General features: G+C 47.7%; 1 protein-coding gene across 5 annotated transcripts in view; it reads right to left on the reverse strand.

The window, feature by feature from the left end:
* Window positions 1-20,530, reverse strand: part of ST6GAL1 (ST6 beta-galactoside alpha-2,6-sialyltransferase 1) — a 119,445-nt gene that overhangs the window by 31,752 nt on the left and 67,163 nt on the right. For 2 of the 5 annotated variants that reach the window (XM_019463461.2, XM_019463460.2), the window contains 2 exons: window positions 18,827-18,984; window positions 2,213-2,348 (listed from right to left, as the gene is read on the reverse strand). The gene's annotated coding sequence lies outside the window, so the exon portion shown is untranslated. Of the gene's footprint in view, window positions 1-2,212; window positions 2,349-10,823; window positions 10,897-18,826; window positions 18,985-20,530 lie in introns of those variants that run through there. The other 3 variants (XM_019463464.2, XM_019463462.2, XM_019463463.2) reach the window with 2 other exon arrangements.

The raw sequence follows: 20,530 nt of genomic DNA on the forward strand, positions 1-20,530 counted from the left end.
TGACCAGTGTGCACTGTTTTACCCTCAGGCAGCCCCTTCACAAAAATTAGGCTTATAAGATCCACAATAACCCTGTCAGGTAAGCACAGGAAATCATATTAGCTCCATTTATAATTGAAAGAACTGATGTTATAGGAAGGAAGGGAGGGAGGGAGGGAGGGAGGGAGGGAAAGGGAAGGAAAGCGAAAGGGAAAGGGAAAGGGAAAGGGAAGGGAAGGAGGAAGGAAGGAAGGAAGGAAGGAAGGAAGGAAGGAAGGAAGGAAGAAGGGAGGGAGGGAGGGAAAGGGGAGGGAGGGAAAGGGAAGGGGAAGGTAAAGGGGAAGGGGAAGGGGAGAGAAGAGAAGGGAAGGGAAGGGAAGGAGGAAGGAAGGAAGAAGGAAGGAAGGAAGGAAGGAAGGAAGGAAGGAAGGAAGGAAGGAAGAAGGGAAAGGGAAGGCGAAGGGGAAAGGAGAAGGGGAAGGGGAAGGGAAGGGAAGGGAAGGAGGAAGGAAGGAAGGAAGCAGGGAGGGAGGGAGGGAATGGGAAGGGAAAGGGGAAGGAAGGAAGGAAGGAAGGAAGGAAGGAAGGAAGAAGGAAGGAAGGAAGAAGGAAGGAAGGAAGGAAGGAAGGAAGGAAGGAAGGAAGGAAGGAAGGAAGAAGGGAGGGGAAGGGGAGGAGAGGGGAGGGAAGGAAGAATTTCCAAAGTTGCATGTGTGACTAGAAAGCAGTGCAGTAAGTTGGGACTTAACTCTTCTATGTATGAGTGAAATGAAACAGGAGGTAGGGAGGTAGGACCTGATTCACTATCTAGAAGCTGAGGCTTGGAAGGAGCTGGTGGTCACCTTCTGGCCATCACCTACTGTCCCAAGGTTGAGGGTCTCAAAAAAGAAGACCTCCTCCAAAAAGCCCGGCACAACAGTCCTGCCACTTTAAGACAGCCTCAGCCTTTAGGGTCATGGCCCCAGTGCACTCATCGGAAAGCTTACCTCAGGGCTCCCCAGGTCTCCTAACACCACCCTCTGTTCAGGCTCCAAGTCCAAAAACTGGCTGGAGTTTCTGGTCATGAACACAGAGTATTTCAAGACCCTTTTTCCTCTCTCCTGCTGTTCTGAAGAGACAGGGACTAAAGCAGTTCCATCTAAGCAGCCCAAACTGAAGGAAAGGAGTAGTAAAATTTTCTCCCCTGTTTCTCTGGGGAAACACACCAAGCTTTGGATTTTCCAGACGTCTTAGCCCCTGGGCCTTTGCACTGCCATAGTCTCTCGCTTGTCCACTTGCCTGTCAACCAGACAGAGTTACCTTTCTGCTTCTGCCCTCCCGTGGAACCCCATCGGGTTTATATCAGGTGCTAAGCAATGCTCACTTTTCCTGCTGACCCCCTGCTAGAGGGGAACCCCTCCTGGCTCATTCCTGAAACCCCAGTGTCCCACACAGGACCTGAAACTGACTGGGTACTCAATAAAGGCTTACTGAACTGATGGGACTAAGTCAATAAATCTTTGCTACCCCCCACCAGGCTTCTAGAAGAACAGGAACAACCCACATTATCACCTACAAAGAACAAGCCAGGGGCCTCTGGGTGGCTCAGTTAGTTAAGCAGCCGACTTCTGCTCAGGTCATGATCTCGTGGTTCATGAGTTCGAGCCCCACATTGGGCTCTGTGCTGACAGCTCAGAACCTGGAGCCTGTGTCGGATTCTGTGTCTACCTCTCTCTGCCTCTCCTCTACTCGTTTTCTCTCTCTCTCTTTCTCTCTCTCTCTCTCTCTCTCTCTCTCCCTCCCTCTTTACACACACACACACACACACACACACACACACACACACATAAATAAATAAAACATTAAAAATTATTTTTCAATAATAAATAAAAAGAACAAGCCAACACTAAACCAACAGTAAGAAAACCCCGGTCAAAGTAAGGTTCCTGCCCTGGTTTGCTCATCACTACATGCCCGGTACCAAAGGAAGGACTTGGCACAAAGTAGGTTCTCAAAAAAGGTGGGCTGAATCACAGAATAATTTCAAGTCTCCCACTTCCCATTTATAAAAACAGGCAAACCACCTATTCCCACCACTCACCGAATCGGAACACATAATACATGAGGAAAACAGCGAAGCCGCAGTGAGACATCGAGACCCTGTGACTCCTGGCCCCATATTCTACCACCCCATTTCTTAATTAGCAATGTACCCCTTTGCTGCTCCATAGTCCAAGCTTCCAGGTCTCCTTACCTGCTCCCGGCTAATCCCCCTGGGGCTGCAGGCCCGGCAGGTCCTCAGGAACCAGCACTATTCTCCATAGGAGGAAGGTTGGCTTTATGGGGTCTGGAGGCCAAGGCTCATTTTTCTCAGGATGATCAAAACACATCTGCAAAGGCCAAAAAAGAAAAAGAAGCAAAAAAAAAAAAAAAAAAGAGGAGGTTAAGAGCTGGTTTCCAGGAGGGGCAGGGTTAAAGATTAACAAGGTGGTCAAGCACCTCTGAGAGTCTTTTGACTCAATCCAGGAAGCCCGGAGGGCTCAAAAAAAGAAACACAAAGAGACAAGAGCCCATTACAGGTGCTGAGCTCAGGGTTGGGAATAGCAGAGAAGTCCTGGAAACAGACCTATATTAGATAAGAACATGCTAGAAGGATAAAGCAGGCACCACAGAGCAACCTGGGAAAGAAAAGGATTGTTTAGTCACTGGTGTAGGGGTAAGTAGCAATTTGGGGAGAGAAGATTCAGCTCATCCCTAAATACACTCTAGACAGATTTTTCAAAGTTATTTCTTATCGGGGCACCTGGGTGGCTCAGTCGGTTAAGTGTCAGACTTCAGCTCCGGTCATGATCTTACAGTCTATGAGTTCGAACCCCACATCAGGTTCTGTGCTAACAATTCGGACCCTGGAGCCTGCTTCAGATTCTGTGTCTCCCTCTCTCTCTGCCCCTCCCCTGCTCATGCCCTGTCTCTCTCTGTCTCAAAATAAATAAAAACATTAAAAAATATATTTTTAAGTTATTTCTTATCAAAGAACACTTAGTGATATGTGAAATTTCTATCAGTATAATGCTAACTGGAAAAAATAGGTTGTAAAACTATATATAATATTCTAGTCAAATCCAAAAAATAAAAATTTTAATGTACATGTGAAAGGACTAGAAAAAAACAAAACAACACTGGATGGTAGAATAATGTTTTCAGCTTTTACAATTTTTTGTATGTTCCAAAATTTCTAAAACGTATATGCATTACTCTTAGAGTTGGAACACTATTACAAAAATAAATAAAATTTTAAAAAGCTACAAACAGAATTCGATATTCGAGCGTCTGACTCTTGACTTCAGCTCAGGTCATGATCTCACGGCTCATGAGTTTTTGAGCCCTGCAGCCCCATGTCAGGTTCTGTGCTGACCGTGCAGAGCCTGCTTGGGATTCTCTCTCCCTCTCCCCTCTGCCCCTTCCTCGCTCACTCTCTCTCTCTCTCTCTCTCAAAATAAATATATAAACTTTAAAAAAAAAAAGAAAGGAAATATACATATATAACACAATATTAATTAACTTAAAATATACAAGGTAATACGTAATAATATACAAAATGTATAGATAATTGTGTATGAATTTATGTAGCAACAGGGGGAAAATTCTTCAAACACTGTAACAAAAAAAAAGTGAAACAGAGAATGTTATCTGTGCATCCATCGTTGTGACTAAAAGTTACTCACGTCCAAATATCTAGGAAAAAAATGTACCTGACTGAGACCTGATGAGCAACTGGTGAGCAGAGAGAAGTTCTCATCTTTCAGTCTGACTTCATTACGCTTCTTATGCTACTGGCAAAACTGTTAGGGACAACACTGAAAGTACATTTCAACCTTGTTTATCAACCCCACGCACACTATTGGGCTGGCCTTGAAGCCTGTCCTGGAAGATGCAGCGTTAACAGAACTCAGAGGAAGCCAGAGTGGCCACAACTCCCTCCCTCCCTTGACCCAGGAGGAGACACCCGCCCGCCTTGCTTGCCTGGTGTTCATACCGGCAGGAGGACAGCTGTGGGCGGGCCCTGGGTATGTCACACAGGGCAAAAGCGAGAGGTGCCTTGTGGTGTTCCTTGTCAAAAACTCAGGGGGCTCCTTATCAGATCAAAGAACTGGCGCCCAGGCACTCCTGGTCAAGTCCTAAAATAGCTCTGAGACCTCTTCCTCTTTTCATGTCATGTATGTTTCCTTTGTGGCATAAGACTTTGTAATTACGCATGCGTTCGTATGATTATCTGATTACCAGCTGCCTCCTCTGCTAACAATGTAAACTCCTTAAGTAGGAGCCTTCTCAGACTTCTTCACTACCATCTTCAGTGCCTGGATGAGTGTCTGGCACCTGGGAAGCACTCGATAATTATTTGTTGAATGAGTGAAAGATTACCAGGCCTTCAGAGGTCTATGCTTCCCTCAGGCCACACTGATGGAAAGGTTCTTTCTCTTCTTTCTTGGCACCCTCATGAGGAACACTGAGGGTAGCCCCCTGCCCTCTAGGTGACGCCTCTTGCCTATGAGTGCTGATTCGCTGCCAACCCCCCCCCCCCCCCAAGCTGCTAGACCATGTGACTTGTTTGAATTCAGGGCACAAATAGTTAATGCAAATCTTCCTGTCCCTATCGATTGCACCTGTTCAGAACAACTCGCCCTCCTAGGATGTAACAACCACTCCCTGCCCGATTTCCAAAAACCAAGTAGCTGAAACAAAAGTGGCCCAATTGTTGATGTCCATCTACCATAGGTGAGGAGAGTCTTCCAGAAGTAGTCACTGCTGCTCGTAAGGCTGCAGTGGTGGTGAACCTCAACCAGCTGCAGGAATTAGAATCCTCAATTCTCTGGGTGAGAAACTTTGGCCATCAGCTACCATTTATTTGGTACTAGCCGTGTGCTCAGCATGCAGGGGTTGAGGTTAAGAGCTCTGGGATTACACAGATTGGGGGCAAGAGTCCAAACTCTCTCACCAGTTACGTGACCTCTGGCAAGCTACTCAACCCTCTAAGACTCAGCTTCTTTATCTGTAAAATGGGAGTAATAATAAAAGACCCTATCTCATAGGATTGTTTAAGTAATCAAGTAAGGTGATACGCCCATAGCGATTACGATAGGCTTGTGACAAAGACCATAGGCATCACTTCATTTACTCCTCACCATCCCCTCCGGTGCACCCCATGACTGTCCCAGATTACACATGGGTAAGCTGAAATAGGGAAGAGGAGTAATTTCTCAGAGTAACTCAATTGTGGCATTCCAAATGCCCTGTGCTCTTGCACCCTTTGTTGCCCTGCAAGTAAATTTCCTTCTGATGAAATGTCTTTTCCTCCCCTGTTCACACGGGGCCACACCCACTCAGTCCCCCACCATCCCCTGCACCAGTTTATGTGTCCCTGGACTCTGAAGACTTTCTTGACTCCCCCCACAGAGATCCATACAACTCCACTGTGCCTGTTCTGGCTCTCATCAGACTACGTGACATTTAGCTGTTTGCAGGTCTGTCCCACCCAGACGGAGCATTCCTTTAAGGTGTATTTCGGGCCACCCCACATCTAGCCAGGTTCGGAACCATAAGTGGGACGTGCTCAGTTGTGTCTGAATGAAACAGCGAAGCTAGCTCTGACACCACCCTTCCCCATTCCCCATGCCCTTCAACGATCAGATCCAAACTCATCCTCGCACCCGCCCGTCACCTTCAGTTGTGAGAATCCCCTTTGCAGCACTGTCACTGCAGAAGCTTATTTTGTCTGTTGGATACACAGAGTGAGAGGGAATTTACCACCTCCTGGGGGGCGCATATAGCTTTGTGAACAGCTCTGCCCCTTAGAAGGTCTTAAAATGAAGAGAAATCAGCTCCCCCATAAAAATAAACTAGGGGGTTAAGCTCTGCTTTTTGGAACCACATAGATTCAGAATGAGAACCACGATGACATGTGGCGCCTGTGCTCAGTGCTGAGAACTTCACGTGCACCAGCTCATTTCATCCTCACACAACCCCATGCAGACCTCACCACCTGCTACCAGCATCGGTGAAGTCATTTCGCCTCCACCGGGACACTCTTCTTCACCCCTTGAATATTTTTGCAGCTGGCTCACTGTAATTCTCCCCACGCTGTTTCTGTCCTGACTCGTGGTGATATCAACATCCACCTATAGAACGGTTCTAGTCCCTGGTCTCTCAGTGAATCTCTTCTACTCCAGTGATCGTGCCTTTAGCCACTCACCCCCAAGGTCATATCTCCGATCTTATCATTTTCATAAAAGACTCCACAGTCTTGATTTTCAGGACCACCACCCCCACACACCATTCCTATCTTTGTAGCTTTGTCCAACTAGTTCTGACCTCCAACTGTCTTCTGTGGTTCCTCCTACGACCTTCTCATGGTCTCGCACTTCCTTCACAGCCTCACTTCCCTTCCTTCCCAGATTAAACTCCACAGTCACTCATTAAATTGAGCTCCCCCATCACACAATATTGGATAAACCCCAATCCTGGTTAAAGCCAACTCTCTGTGCCCCTCCACACCTGCGAGCATACAGCTGCATATGTAAAGAAAATCAAAAAACGATACTTAGTGGAGTTTGCCTCAAGTTCATGATCATAAACTGCCTCCTTTATGCTTCCTAGTAATCACATGCTACTTTTCTAGTCAATTCACCTGCCACTCACCTAGAGGACTATGTGACTTCATCCCCATGAAAAGTCCCCTCATCTTCCCCTTTCCTTGGTGAACGTGCTACTTACTCATAGAGAGAAAGGAAGCTACCAGAATCGAATCACCACATGTGCACCTCTGTACCACAGCTATTCACCTTACCTGCATTTATGTCCAAATGATGTCTCGTTACTATGGATGAACTGGCTGCACCCAACACTTGCTGTACCCAACATTTGCTCCACTAGAACTCATATTTATTTTTTAAAATATTTTTTAACGTTGATTCATTTTTGAGAGACAGAGACAGAGTGCAAGGGGTGGGGGAGTGGCGAGAGCAGAGAGAGAGGGTGACACAGAATCCAAAGCAGGCTCCGGGCTCTGAGCCATCAGCATAGAGCCCGATGCGGGGCTCGAACCCACGAACCACGAGATCATGACCTGAGCCAAAGTCAGACACTTAATCAACTGAGCCACCCAGGCGCCCCAATGTGCCACTAGAACTTACATACTCTTCTCTGCTTAAGGATATTCTTCTATAAAATCTCCCCTTTTTCTTCTGCGTCATATGTATCCCTCTCTCAAAGACGATGCTTATCAGCACATAGACATGCTATTGTTTCTCCTATCTTAAACAAACATACAAACCCCTCTTGGTTGATGTGAGGCAACATGAAACACACAGCACCACCTACGAAAAACTCTCATCCAAAATGTTTCACCTGTTATATAATCAAGCCCTTACATGTCATTCCAGTTTTGAGAAAACACGGGCGAAAGAACAAGTTAAATGACACCACAGACAGAAGCCAGAAAGCAGGGCATTCTACAGAACTGAACTAGTTTCATCAACAGGTCAATGGGCATGAAAAACAAACGCCTTAAAAGGCAAAAATGTCATATGCAATATGCAGACTTTGCTTGAATTTTGATTTGAACAAAATACCACCAGGGACAAATGGGGTCCCATTATCAAATGGGGATATCTGAATATAGATCTGGTATTAAATGATATTAAGAAATCATTGTTGGGGTGCCTGGGTGGCTGAGCCAGTTAAGCGTCTGACTTCAGCTCAGGTCGTGATCTCATGGTTCGGTTCATGAGTCTGCACCCTGCATCGGGCTCCCTGCTGTCCGTGCAGAGTCCACCTCAGATCTTCTGTCTCCCTCTCTCTCTGTCCCTTCCCCCCTCATACTCTTACACTGTCTCTCTCAAAAATAAATTAAAAAAATTTTTTTTTAAAAAGAAATCATTGTTAATTCTGTTAGGTATGATTATATATGTGTTTTTTTTAAAACAGTCAGTCCTATGCATGTGAAGTAGAGATGAAATCTACAACACTTCAGCCACAAAACAGATGAAGCAAATATGAAAAACACGTAATGTCATTTTTTCAAGTGTGTTCAAACTAGGCTAGGTCAGAAATAAGAGAGACTTGCAGACTCTTCTTGGACAATATCGTTGGGTGGGAGTGGGCAGAGTTTAAGCTCGAACAAAAAAAAGCACGGGAGACAATTTTTTCTGTTTTGCTGAAGGAATTAGCTGAAAAAGACACATGACTTTCCAACGGTCACACATTTCGCCGTGGCGTACGTTCTACATTATAATCGCCATTTCCCTGTCCCTCCTGCGTAACTTCTTGACCTCATTTCACCTTCCAGCTGCTGCCCTCTTTCCTTCACAGTAAAACTCCTTGAAAGAACGTTGTACAGTCACGGTTTCTAATTTTCCTCTTCCCATCCTCACTTGAACCCACCCCAGCAGGCCTCCGCCATCTCCAGGAAACGGCTCTTGTCTACGTCACCAAAGACCTCCGTGACCTCCATGCTGCTAAGTAAATGGTCAGTGCTCAGTTTGCACTGTTTGGCTCCTCAGGAGTATTTTGCAAAGTTGGTCATTTCCTGCTTCTGGCTTCCAAAACCTACACGCTCTCCTGGTTTTTCTCCACCTTACTGGTCATTCCTCCGTAAATCTCCATTGCTAGTTCCTCCTCATCTCCCCCATCTCTGCACACGGAAGTGCCCCTGTGTTCTGCACTTGGCGTTGGCAACACTCGTTGTCTGCTTGTTGTGAGCACCTTGTGGTCGGGTCTATCCCTCCTCTACCCATTTTGCACTCAATCCATGCTTGCTGACATGCACCAGAATGAGATCAGAAAACAGGTTATGTCAGTGAGTTTCTGTGAAAAGGAAGTCCTTAAGAATTGAAAAAACACCAACAAAACAGCAGGGTCAGGATGGGGGTGTAGAATAAAATATTATACTCACTTGACCATTTCCCTATCACCTATTACCAGTGAGGGGAGGCAGCACTGCCCAGAGCACTGATGGTCAGACTTCGAGCATATCACAATTATCAATAACTGGGGTGCCTGGGTGGCTCAGTCGGTTAAGCGCCCCACTTCAGCTCAGGTCATGATCTCACGCCCCGTGAGTTCGAGCCCCGCATCGGGCTCTGTGCTGACAGCGCAGAGCCTGGAGCCTGCTTCGGATTCTGTGTCTCCCTCTTTCTCTGCCCCTTCCCTGCTCACACTCTATCTCTGTCTCTCTGTTTCTCTGTCACTCAAAAATGAATAAACATTAAAAAAAAAAAAAAGAACTATCAAATTACTTATTGAAATGCAGATTCCTGAATTCTCCCTCAGTCATTCTGATCCAAGTGGTCTGGGATGGGGCTCAGAGATGGGCATTTAGCAAGCACCCGTGTGATTCTGACTTAAGTGGTCCCACCCACACATCATGCTCTGAGAAAAGGGCAGCTGAGGGCACCATGACTCAAAGTGAGATCCGCAGTTAAGGCTAGTCTGAGAACGCTTTCGCAAGATCCGGGATGGATTCTAGGATAGGAATCTAATGTAATCAACTTTTATACTAATTTGAAGAAGTAATTTTATGCCTATTGATTCTAACAATAACTTTAAGAGTATTCCAATAATTCCTCTTCATTGCATTCTAGAAGCTATTGATGTGGGAGAGGTTGGCGGGAAAGAAAAGGATTCTTCACAGATGGTGCGAGAAGCCCTGGCTTGGGAGAAAGGGTTCACGCTCTGTCATCTCAAAAGCCCAGATTCAAATCCTGACCTTTCTACCTGTCAGTTATATGAGGTTAGACCAGTCTAATAAGCCTGTGTCTTCATCTGTAGAGGATGGATAATAATACTTTAAAAATTCACCCCTGCAGGGTTATAGCGACAACTTAATGATAGACTTCATCGCTTTGTTCCAGCTAATAATTGTTGAGCTTTTTCACCACGTGCTGAGTACTCTACACAAGGGCCAAGCTCCTGTAATCCAGCAAGCTCATTTAATTCCTGAAGAACAGTCCCTGAGGCAGGTACCGCTCACAGCAGCTTCCACAGTCCCCAGAGAGGTGGTCCAGGCTGCTGACTCATTCCCAGCCCCTGGCCACCAAGCTCTATTCATGGGAGCCAGCAGAGGTCAAAAACTTAATAGTTGTGTCAAAATATTTCTGACAAGTCACAAATCTGCTCAAGCTAGAAACATGTTAAGCCACAGGAAACCAACTTGCAGTTAGTAAATCTGCGAAGCGAGTGAAAGGAAGCCTCCAGAAAGATTCACAGGGGGGTCTGAGTAGCTGTGCTTTTGCAAGTGTTTACCTGAGGGCCAGAGCAGCTGCGGAGGAGCTCGTGGTGGGGAGGGGGAAATCCTGCCCGGATCAAAGCCCCAGAGATAAAGGGGCTTTCACTCCTGCTTGCCCCAAATGTTCCAGACCCAGGCTGCAAAAAGTGTCTCTTCATGGAGATAAGATCTTTTCCCATCCAGGCAGGCACTAACGGAGAAGGAACACCTGAGTACATTTCCCTGAGGTTTTTCCAAAAGCATGAGAACAGAGCTTTGTGGGTGGGTATCGAGTCCCCACCACAGACAGGTTGCCCTGTGGTTTCTGACCAGAGCCAGTCACCCTGAACGGGTAAGGAGAGCTCTAAACTCAGGATTCATGGAGCCACGGCAAAGGGAAATCACCGGCCTTTTGCTACTGTCTTCAACCTTGCGCCTTTCAACGGTGGATGTATATTTGTAGAAATGTTTGCCTTTCTATTTGACAGGTGCCAGGCTGAAAGGGGGCACATCACACCCCTTCAGCTCCCTCTCCCTATGATGCCCACTGCCCAGGACAAGCAATCAAAGCCCCAGCCCCAGCAGGCATCTTGCCCCATCTTACCACACTGAGAACCACCGTGCACTCCACTCCATCCGAGCTGAGCCAAGGAAGGAGCAAAAGGGCCTATAAGGAGGGTTAAATAAATACTGCACGCCTCCCAAGCGACAGGTCCACCCCTTTTTCCTCCACACTTCAACCCACACCCAACAGAGAAGCAGAGAGAAAAGAAAATGGGCCTACCTCCTCCTCAGGAAATGGAACTGTTTCATCTCCCCTTAATAGTTAAAAAAAAAAAGTAAGTTTATATCACAGAAGTCTCTACACCTACAAAAAGGTATAGGGAGTAACACAATGAACCTGTTTTCAGAACCCAGCTCCAAGGATTACCAACATTTTGCCAACTTCGTGTTATCTCTTTCCCCCTTTTTTTTCTCTGGAGAAATTTAAAGCGAATGCCAGCTCCCCTATCTTCTCCATTGGGGTTCCATAAGAAAATTAAGCCCTGATGTCCTACGTATGACATCCGTTTACGTAATGAGTTAACTTACCTCCCTGGCATCCAGAATGTTATCAGCTATGTGCCATCCTTGGGAGAAGTGGGACCATAGGCCCTCGAATAATTTTCCATGGAGCTTAATTCTCTATAATATAACTCACACTCACACACACACACACACACACACACACACACACACATCCATGCACACACACGCACTGGGTCTGTGAGAGGATATGTGAGGATATATATATAAAACCCCGATACCATTATCACTTAATATCCAATCCACTTTCAAATGTTTCCCAGTTCTCTCAAAAGTGTCTTTGACACTAAATTCCTTAAACGAGGATCCAAACGAGGTGGGCACATTTTGTTTGGATGATCTACCACTCTCAACTCCTTTTAATGTGAAATCGCTCCCCACTCCCGGATTTTTCCTTTTCAGGACATATATTTGTGGAAGAAACTAAGTCATTTGTCCCAGGAATGTGCCTAGAACGGAATCCTGTGGAGGACCTCCTTGCGGTATTGTTTAACTTACTCCTCTTTGTTCTGTGTTTCCTTCCTGTAAACGGAGTGTTGGATTTCAAGGCCTGTTGGGATTCAGTGGTTTCAAGTTGAATGGTTCTCCCAAGTTGTTTATATGTAGGAGGGCCTAAGTCCTGGTTGCCTGGGAGAGTGCAGGGTGAGGGACACGGGGAGAGGCCTGAGCTCCCCCACTTTGCAGAAGTTCCAGAGTTAGTGAGAACATCATACATAAGTGTTTACAGTCTATACTGTGATCCAGCCAGCGACACGGCAATGCAGACACCAGCCAAAAACCCCACACTCCCCAGAATGTGCCTTCCAGTGAGGGGATAAGTGAAGAGTAAAACAAAACAAATACGTATGTCATGTTTTGGAAGTGGATAACCACTGTGCAGAAAGTTAACGCAGGGGAGACGGATAGGGACCCCAGGGTGTATGGGAGAAGGATGGAGTTCAGTGTTCAACTGGATGGTCCAGTGTTCAACTGGATGGTGAGAAAGCCTCACTGAGAACACGGCGCTGGTGCAGACAGACTGGAGGGAGGTGAAAGGAGTGGGTCATGCAGATTTCTGAAGGAAGGGGATTTCAGGTGGACAGAACAGCAAAAATCCCTGGGCAGGGGCAGGCCTGACCTGTTTCAAGAACAACACGGAGGCCAGAAACAGAGCAGAGCGAGAAGGGGAGCAGAAGATGAGGTTGGGAGCGTAGGAGCCAGATCACCTAGGGCCTTAGACAGGTGTAGGATTCCAGCTTACATTCTGAGTAAGACCTGGCCGACCTATGTTTGCAAGGGATCATTTGGGCTGCTGAACTGAGAAGCAAATGTGGTAGGCAGCAGCCTGAAGGAGGTTTAAAAAAAAAAAAGAAGAAGAAGAAGAAGAAGAAGAAGAAGAAGAAGAAGAAGAAGAAGACTTTTCAAGAGTCCACTGTAACAACCCAGGTGCAAACAGCCCATGAACCACTTACTCTTTACTGGGTGCTAGCAATTTAGAGATATAACCAAATGTGATCCTCTTTTAGAAACAAGAAGGAAGTTCTGAGAGAGTTTAAGCCATTTGCTCAAGATGCCATTGTCAGTGGTCAAACTAGATTATTCTAACTGCCCAAACTGCTCTGCTGTCCAACAGATGTCTCTCAGGACCCTTTAAAGAGCTCCTAAGAGCCTGGCTGCTTTACCAGGTCAACTACTGGTGCTGGTCACCATCCTGGGCCCTCTGGTGACACCTCTTTACTCTGCCCTGATCTCCACTCCTTAACCCCTCAGTGTGCAAACCTCACCCTCATCTGTACCTTAGAACCTGAACTTCCTGTCCCTAGAGACCTTGAACCCCCAGAGGGTACTTCAGCCAGCCACAATACCTCCAAGAAGCAGTCCATGTGTCCCGGCTTCCAGAAACTTTCACCACAATGGGCGCCCCCACACCACTTTTGTGTGTGTGTGTGTGTGTGTGTGTGTGAGAGAGAGAGAGAGAGAGAGAGAGAGAGAACGAGTTGGGGAGGGGCAGAGAGAGTGGGAGAAAGGGGATCCAAAGCAAGCTCCGTGCTGAGGGCAGAGAGCCCGATGCGGGGCTCAAACTCACAACCATGAGTTCATGACCTGAGCCGGAGTCGGACGTTCAACCAACTGAGCCACCCAGGCGCCCCGAGGGCTCCCCTTTCTTGCTTTGTGCCAACTGTGCTGCCACTTAATCCTGTAATGACTCCTCTCCCTGCTTCTCATGTCAGGGATGGCTGGCTGCCCCACCAACATCCGGATCCTGCTGCCATTCAGAGTTGTTGAAAGTGGCGGCCCACCCAGGGGTTCCATTTTCCAGCAAGCGCACACGCACACTCATACACACTCTGTCCCGAGGTGGGACAGGTGGCCTACGAAATGGGATCCAAAATAACAGGTGCCTCTGCTAGGCCAAGATGACTAGGCAGTGTAGCTAGCATCACCCTAACCGAGCTTCTTGGTAGAGACCTCCCGCATCCTTATTCCTACTCCTCTGGGAGCATCAGCAGAGTTCTCTGCAGTAGATTCTTCCATCATCCCAGGACTTCCCCGAGCACAGTGGATTAACAGAAGCTCTCCTTAATGTATTAAAAGCCAGAGGTTCCTGAGTCCTCCATACCAAGTACCTTTCCGATTTGTTTCCCCCTGCTGTGATTCCCTGATGTGAAGGACAAAGGCAAAAGAAATGCAGACACAATTAAATTTCCTTATAACCTGCAGCCCACTGACAACTACTTGAGGCAGGCAGAGGATGCTTTCCTCCAGGAACTCCCGACTGTTTTAATGTTAATGCTCTCGTAGAGGCAAAAAACAACCTTAGCTTGACAGTAGCTAGGCCCCCAGGATCCTGTGAGTCTTCTGTAACATAGGAAAATCCTTCTGGAAACTTCCTTGGTTTCTACTGGCCCCCAACTTAAAAGTATATAATCACTTGCTCCTCAAAATCCCACTGCAGCTCTTTCTGCCCAAGGGTCCTATCCCCATGCTTTAATTAAACCACCTTTCTTGCACCAAAAAAAACGTCTCAAGATTTCTTTCTTGACCGTCCGCTCCCGGTCATCAAATCACATCAATCCCCAGGTTTTAAAAGATGCTATCAGCCACACTTAATTAAGAATGTGGGCTCTTACTTGTCAAATGAACAAAGATATTGCTGCCGGTAAGAGGTTCTGTTCAGCATGAGATTGCCATTGTTATCACAATCGGTTGGTAAAATTCCAGCATGATACAAAGAAATGGACGATTTCTTTGCCCTGGACAGGTTTGTTTTGTTTTGTTTTGTTTTGAATAAATGTGCTTCTGCCATCTGGCTTTTTGGAATCCTCCAAGAGTCTCGTGGGCGAGGAATGCTGGTTTGTGTGGCCTGAAACTTACCCCAATAAACTCATGACTTTCTGATCCCAGCTGGCCTCCTGAAAAACAGGTTTTATTGGTTGGCTAGATATGTAGGGTACTTAAAAAAAACTACCCACAACTGCCCTCAACTAGGCAGAATTAAGTCATTCTATGCTTATCTGGAAGAATCTGGCCCCCAAGTGCTTAAAAGTCAGGAGCCCAGCAATATAAAACCAGATTTTTATTGACTGCCAGATCAAACAGATACAGGTCTCTCACCCATCATCTCAGTGCTCAGCAGCTGAAGGCAGGCAGCCATTACATCAGAAAGACACCCTGCTCTGGGACAGAACAGAACTGTCACAGCTGAGCACAGTAACTAGGTGGCCCAGAATTCTCACTGAAGAGCAAAGGGGGACCAGATGGCAACAACACACGAGGGAAAGAGTTCTACTGAAAGACCAAAGATGAAGAATTTTCTCTTAAATCCTGATACCGAGGGTCTGATGACCCACATCTGTCTCTTCGAGCCCCAGTTTAACTGTCTTTAGTGAGAACAACGATGTCTGCTAATGTTGTCTTAAACATGATGGTCACCAGGAACTCCTCGGCTGGAGATCGTGCCAGGGGCTGTTTATTCTTCCCTTCCATTTTGGCTTTACCCAACCAGACAGGAGAATGGCAGGGCCAGAGTTGCTGACATTCCCCGGAGCCCAGAGTCACTGAAGGGAGCTGCTGTTCTTAGAGGCGGCCACCAAGGTGATGAAATGTTTACCTCTCTCACCTTGGCAAATTGATCTCTTTCCTAGGACCAGCCCAAGGCCAACTGGGCCACCATACAAAGAGAAAAGGGAAGAGAATGTAGAGGAACGAGGATTTGATCAAGTCTGTCCTCAGGGTATACCCTACCCCTAGTCCCACAGCCATAAGAGTCAGTGTAGGTGAAAGGAACCACTCAGGTACTACTTTTCCAAATTACCTGGGAATTAACATCACCTAGGATGCATCTAAAAATATGGATGGCAGGGGTGCCTGGGTGGCTCAGTCGGTTGAGCATCCAACTTCAGCTCAGGTCATGATCTCATGGCTCTGAGTTTGAGCCCCACATCAGGGTCTGTGCTGACACACACACAGAGCCTGGAGCCTGCTTTGGATTCAGTGTCTCCCTCCCTCCCTGCCCCTTCTCCGCTCACGCCCTTGCGCATGCGCGGGCGCATGCTCGCTCCCTCTCAAAAATAAATAAACAAAAAAATTAATAAAAATACAGATGTCCAATACTGTCCTCAGTAGATTCTGATCTAATTGGTCTAGACCAAAAGAGGCCTGGAAAATATGAACGTTCACAGGAGGGTGGTCTCAGGCAGAGTGGGAGGAAGCCATGCTAGTTTAGGCTAAGCGTGAAGTCGGGGGATGAGCCAAAACCATGGCCTCAAGCGTGTGCAGTCCCTGCTTAGCAGAGGCTCCTCCACAACCCGAGGAGTCTGCTGTCCCTTTGTGGCCCGGAGTTACTGAGAAGGGGGCGGGGCTTCAGTCCAGGGTTTTAGGAATCTCAGGCCAATCTGTTGTCAATTCTGGGCTCCCCGCCCCAACGGGAAATATGAACAATTCAGGTCTGTCCTGAGGTCAGAGGCGGGGAGTCACGACTACCAGAGAGAGTGCTAATTGCCCTGGCATCAAGGTGTGTGTTTCTTTCACCTTCTCTCCTCCCAGCTGTGAACCTGACTTAGGTCACCAGATCACACAGGTAGCAATGTAGCTAAAGTATAATCTAACGGGCAAAGGAGTGTGCTCCATTCTGGGCAATCATAGACAAGGGCTCACACTCAACTTCTACTCCTCACGAATGGTCATTTTCTCCTAGAGGGGAAGGGCTGGTATTCTGGAGTTTTCTACATTCACTTCCCTCCCCACCACACATACACAGAGACCAGTTTATAGCTGCACCTATTTGGTGCTTAATGGAGCAAGCAGACGGTGGACAGTTTGGATATTTTTCTTTCGGGGCCAGATCCACAAATCTCAGCCCTAATTAATCTCACCCCCATACCTCCCTACTTGGTCATTCCCTCCCTTCGTTTCCGGGATCCAAGGGCATGCCCATAACCAGCCCATCTCCATAGAGGAAGCTTCCCAGACTCTCCAGGCTGGAGCCCTCGCCGTGTAGACTCCTACCACACTCCCGACCTAGGTGAATGCTCTCTTACAGGCATTCCAGGTGCTGGGAGTAAGGGGTGGGTGGGGGGGAGCTGCTAATCTTATTCTCCTTCCAATCAGAGATAGGGCTCTATGGGGATTCTGCTGCTTCGGTACCGCTAAGCACAAGGCGTACAAACAGTACTCAGTATCCCGACCAGGGCTCACCGCCCGGGCTTGTAAATGTGTTGTGTTGAGGGTGGAAGGTGGTTAATTTTTACATAAGAAAATGATTTCAGACTTGAACCAAAATCACCAGTGAACACGAAGCAACTACTGGGCGTGCATCCCTATACAGAGAGAGAGGAAGACAGAGAAGTCACCATGACTGCTGTTGGTGGCTCCCTATGTGCCAGGCACTGTGCTAAACCTGCACGCAGAACCGTTCATTCAGCCCCAACGGCCACCCTCCGAGGTTGGCACGGTTATCTTTTCCATTTCGCAGAGAGGGAAGCTGATTTTTCAAGAAGCGGGAAGGCTTTGACTGATAAATGGCACTGCCAAAACGACAATCCAGGACTGTCTGAATGCAAAGGCCATGCTCTCAGTACCTCTTCACCAGTGACCATCTCCTTGGACCTGTGATTCTCTCAGCCACAGCTGTGCCCGCCTAACCCCAGAAGCAAATGGTTTCAGTTAATAAGGAAACCAGCAGTATTGAGTTCTAAGCCCAGGGCACGCTTAGGATGCTACACACTTTATATGTCGAACTGGATCTTTCAGCAGCCCTGGATGGCTGCTGTTCTCACAGTTGACCTTTGGCATTTACAGGGTCAACATTTGAAATTTTGACTATTAGAGAACAACCCCATGGTCCTAGACATAAAATAGGCTGATTTTGCTCATGAATGAATATGAAGTATGTGCAACAGAAAGTTGGCAGGGGCCAGTCCCTTAGTATGTGAAAGGGCTCATCCCCGGGCCATGACCCAGTGCACAGGGGGCTCTCTGCCCTCCATGCACTAGGAAGTGATGCAGATAACTGCCTGTGAACTACAGATCCCACAGAAATAAGATTGCTAGTCCGTGTTAAGCAAAGTTTATACTCGATGATGAATTTCTGCTAACAGATTTATAAATGCCCACAGCTCTATATTCACGAAATCAATCAGAGACAAAAATCACTTAAATGGTTCAGTTATGCACGGCCGCATGTACGGGGGAGCCTCTGTGCCCTGGTAGCACGTGCACAAGTCCTTATCTTAAAATTCTCAAAGATCAAGGGTACCTGGGTGGCTCAGTCATGAGCCAAGTTAAGCGTCCAACTTCAACTCAGGTCATGATTTCGCAGTTCGTGAGTTCAAGCCCCGCGTCGGGCTCTGTGCTGACAGCTCAGAGCCTGGAGCCTACTTCAGATTCAGTGTCTCCCTCTCTCTCTGCTCCTCCCTTGCTCATACACTGTCTCTCTCTCTCCCTTAAAAATAAATAAATATTAAAAAAAAAAAAAAAAAAGAATTCTCAAAGGTCTCAAGAGAACACTCTCATGAATGTTGAGCCTCCTGATCCAACTTTTTATAGATGAGGAACATGAGGCTTGGGGGAGTCCTGTAACCTGCCTGGGAAAGTCTGGCCCTGAAGCCAGTGAGCTTTCCCCCCTAAAGCCCAATAGCAAGTCAGCAAAAGGTTGTCAAATCCTGCATGCTGACCCAACCAAGGAATGTGACTTAAGAGGATGGAAAAAAAAGCAGCACCATGGAAGGAAGACAGCTGCCCCCTGGGCCGCCACAGTCCCTCCCGCCCCCAACCAGTGCTGGCCTAGGAATGGCTGTGAACTTACCTTGTGACCACATCCATTCGGATCAATCAGTTCAACCAAGATGGAGGTAACTCTGGGCTCAGGCCCGATAACAGTAGGCCCAGAGGTAACGGCCATGCCGCTGCTCTCAAGATGCCCACAGTCTCAAGTACCATGAGAAATCAGACAAGCGCCCAAATACCTAATGCACTATTTACTCTGTCTGTTTCCACACCCCTCCCCAGCCCAGAACGTGAGCGCCTGAACCAGTGAGTTACCTCGATGCTCCCAGAGACAAGGTCAGGGCCTGTGGCTCGGCTTCATGTGCCAAATAAGTGAGCGTTTTCTTCTTGCAAACAAGGTGTTCAAGAATCTTAGCCCAGGAGTAGGAGCCCACATCCAGCCCGGGATCAAAGCCTTCATGGACGGGGAAGACCTGGAGGACAGGAGAGAAACAGCACAGAGGTGGGCAAAGGGCAGGGCACCAGGGCACAGAGAGAGGTTCAGGTCAGCCCAAACAGGGGCCCAAAGCTGAGCAGCGGGAGGTGACACTGAAAGGGAGTCTCGGGCCTCACCCCGTGGCACCATGAGTAGCCTGGGTCTGGCGATGATCGGACACGTAGTGGAGAGCAGATAAAAAGCTTCAGAGGAAAGCAAAGAGCCAGCGGGAACTGTGCAAGGTCAGCAGGAATGGGGGGGTGGCGGGGTGGGTGCCATGGCTCACAACACCCCCTCCACTCCCTGAAGGTAAGCAGCCAACAAACGAGTACCAGCAGCTGCTCCTCCACCATCTACTTCGTGCCACGTGTGGGGCCAAGTAGCTGCCGAATCTTCACCATAACCCCACCATCAGGCAAGTAATTGCTGAACCCATGAACTGAGACTCAGAGAGGTTACAGGACTTGCCTACAATCAACCTACTGTTAAGAGGCACAGCCAGGATCTCAACGCAGATTTGACTCAAGGCCCAGAGGCCAGGAAAACCCTGGGTGCAGCTTCCTGCGTGGGGCAGAACGAGGAGCAAGCCTGAGGCGAGGAAGACGTTCAGACTAGGCCCAGTCTGCAAGGGTGGTGCGAAACTTCACGGGAACCCAGCTTTGCAGCCAGACGAATCCAGACTTGGATCCCCGCTTCATTACTCATCCCTGTGATCCCAGGCAAATGAGATACGAGTACTCAGGGTCTCAGTTTCCTCCTTTGCAAAATGTGTGCAGAACCACCTACGTGACGGGACTGCTGTGAGGGTTAGAAGTAAGGAGCCTGCAGTGCCTGGCATGGGGCAGGTGCTTACGACACAGTGATTGGTAAACTTGGACCTGGCTTAGCTGCTATGGGTGGGGGAAGTCCTCATTTCTGAGAGGAGATGAATTTTCTGGGAGTGTCATGAGTCAATATTTCTCTTTGGCTACGTACAGGACCTTGATGTTCATCTCAACAAAACTAATGTCTGCTGCTTTCGGTGTTAACCCTTTCAGACACTGCTCCCCAGTCAAGAGAATCAGAATTTGGGACCCTCGATGAAGTGAGAGCCCAGGGGATGGTAGAGGGAAGGCTGGACTCCTGGAAAAGTCTGAAACCAGGTCCCAGTCGAGAGGTCCCTAGCTGTCCACCCAAATCACCGTGTGTCCTTGAAAGTCACTTATCCCCTGGAGCCTCTGTTTCCTCACAAGAAAAGTGACACTATTGTCATTTTCAATTTCTCCAAGACAGTGGTGTAACTTCATCACCTCTGCAACGCCATGGAAGTACAGCTCATGGGTAGAGGACCTTCCCATTTCAGAGAGAAAAAAAAGAAACACTGTTGAAGGAACACCTACTTAAGACACTGAAGATTTCTTCTATTCAAGGGTCATTCTTATGAATTGAGGTGACTTGTGTTAGAAGAATCATGTCTCTGTGATTATCAGCATGAAAGCATAAACCTGTTCAATTCCCTCAAGAGCTGGTACCCCCAGAGCCCCTGCAGACGCAGGGGCAGGGGA

The sequence above is a fragment of the Panthera pardus genome, unplaced genomic scaffold (genome assembly GCF_024362965.1).
Source record: "Panthera pardus isolate Hobbes unplaced genomic scaffold, ASM2436296v1 HiC_scaffold_16, whole genome shotgun sequence".
NCBI classification, from domain to species: domain Eukaryota; kingdom Metazoa; phylum Chordata; class Mammalia; order Carnivora; family Felidae; genus Panthera; species Panthera pardus.